This window comes from Protopterus annectens, chromosome 1.part1 (genome assembly GCF_019279795.1).
Source record: "Protopterus annectens isolate FY-2018-M chromosome 1.part1, PAN1.0, whole genome shotgun sequence".
Taxonomy (NCBI): Eukaryota; Metazoa; Chordata; order Ceratodontiformes; family Protopteridae; genus Protopterus; species Protopterus annectens.
This window is the reverse complement of record NC_056726.1, coordinates 274,526,343-274,528,616: the sequence shown is the minus strand read 5'-3', so window position 1 is coordinate 274,528,616 and position 2,274 is coordinate 274,526,343. Positions and strand designations below refer to the sequence as shown.

Sequence of the window (2,274 nt, the reverse complement as noted above, 5' to 3'; positions counted from 1 at the left end):
GGTTTTCAGGCTAAGCACATTAAGTACAACAGCTTAGATTGCTTTGCATGCATTTCTTACAGATCCTTTAGATGAAGTTAATAATATATTAGTGATTGTCTGCTGCGGATAATGATGCCTGCTTACTCTGAAACTAGAAAGCCTGACAGTCATAGTATATGATAGCCACTAACTGTACAAATGCTTACTAGAGTTGATATACTCTATGTGCCTTTAGATACTTGTAAACTGTTGCAATCTGAGTGACTGATTAAACTATGCACACCTGTGCTTATTTCTTGTCACTGACCTTTTGCACGCATTCTAGTCCATAGCTTTTATTATAAATAAGGTCATTAGAAAGGAATCCTGGCAAATGTTCTTCTACAAAGTAAATCCATGTGCTAAGCTCATTATCAGAACTATAAGCCAGGTGTAATTTTCACATTAAAATGAAACATGCATAACAATATAAAACTGCAAATTGCCTTTCATGTCATTATCATGCTGTTAAGCGTTATAACCATAAAATGTACCACCGTGTCATTGATCTGTTTTCCCTCCAGTTACTTTAGCCTTATAACTGGTTGTAAGGCAATGGTAGAAAGACTGTGTGAGGCCTCTCTTCTGTTATGGATGTGGACTGCAGAGTTACAGATAACTATTATGTAGTACTCTCACATGACTTCTGAAATGCATTAAATGCATATCATTCCTGGAGCAGATTGCTATCTACTTTTATGAGGTATTTGCACCATACTAGCTCACATCTCAAATCAAGCTCTTTGTTTTTTAGGGTGCTACCTTGATTACAGAACAAACATTTATAAATGATATGTCCTACCCAGTCCTTGCCTCACACATTATGCACTGACACTTACCCCAGCTACCATTACTGAAATAATAATGTTTATTTACCTTTATACTCTCCGAAACAATGATTACAGGATGATGGACATGCCCATTCTGGGAGAAGAGGGAGGGCTGGCATAAAGGTAATGGTATTTACCTCACAAAAACAAGGAATGGTTTGATTCACACCATTAAGGGAAACTGGCTAGATTTAAAATGTCCCACAAGGTCATCTAGTCTAATACTTGCCAATGTAATATATCAGGGAGATGCTAGCAAAATTATTTATCTATTGGTGAAGACTGGTTGGGAGCAAAGGATTCTGAATGAAAATAAATTATTTGATGATATAGCAAGCTGAAGATAACAGTGGAATTTATCTTGGAGTATTACAGGAGCAGATCTATTGATTTAAAAGGTGAGGTTTTTGATACTTACCTGGCAGGGAGAATACCCCAATCAAGAAAATGGTTTCCCCAGGGTGATGGTCTTCCATTGCACACTTCAGTTGCATTGACCCCTGTGATTTCCCCAAATATGGGAAACTCAAGTCTTCCTCAATAATGTAGTGGTGAGTATCCCCACCTGTCAAAAGGAACACCATGTTTTTATTCCCCAATGCGGAGCTACTAGCTATCTTAGTCTGGCAGATCGAGCAGTGAATCATGACTATATACTGTTAATAAGCAAATGCCTGCAGTACATTTTTTCATTCTCACAGTCCTCATTTGGTGACTCTGTAAGCTGGAGCAAGCCAATTAACTAGACATGAATTTGGGGCAACTGGGCATTTTGTCATTGGGGGCTGGCATAATGGTTAAGGAGTTTACCTCACAGACACAAGGTACAAAGTTTAATTCATGCCTTTGAGAGAAATTGAATAGGCTTAAAATGGTCCACAAGAGCAGCTAGCCTAGTACTTATAAATTAATGTATAATGAACCAAAAAGAGTGCACACATTCAAGCACACCACCACAGTTGACTCATGGTGGAGGATTAACACAGAGTGTTGTTTACAAGGGAGGGCAAATGTTTGGCTGAGTTACAGATGGAGGCATAAACTACAGACCACAAGCCCATTGTATACCATCCCCTTAGATGGCATGAGCATGCACAGTGGGTGGTATTGCACTTTAAAGACAGAACATCCTTTGGTAGCAGTATATTACTGTCCCAGGAAGCCTTGATCTTCTCATTAGCCCTGAACATGAATCACAGTTAGTCCAGGGATGGCTAAGTCAGATTTGATGGACCCAGTGAACAAGAAGATGGCCTGGTATCAGCTGTTGGTCAGCTGCAGGGAAGGAAAAAAAAATGGCTGAGACAAATGTGAAGGCAGTAGAATAAAATATTTAATTCAGTTTTACTTAATTACAGATACTGTTAACAAAAGGTAAAAAATAAATCTTATGCCTTAATACAAAACTTATGCATAATTTATA

At 38.3% G+C, this 2,274-nt stretch overlaps 1 non-coding gene across 1 annotated transcript; it reads left to right on the top strand.

The window, feature by feature from the left end:
• Nucleotides 1–1,261: 1,261 nt before the first annotated feature.
• Nucleotides 1,262–1,419, top strand: LOC122816958. The gene has a single exon (XR_006367127.1). It is a non-coding gene; the product is annotated as a U1 spliceosomal RNA (small nuclear RNA).
• The last annotated feature ends 855 nt before the right edge of the window (nt 1,420–2,274 follow it).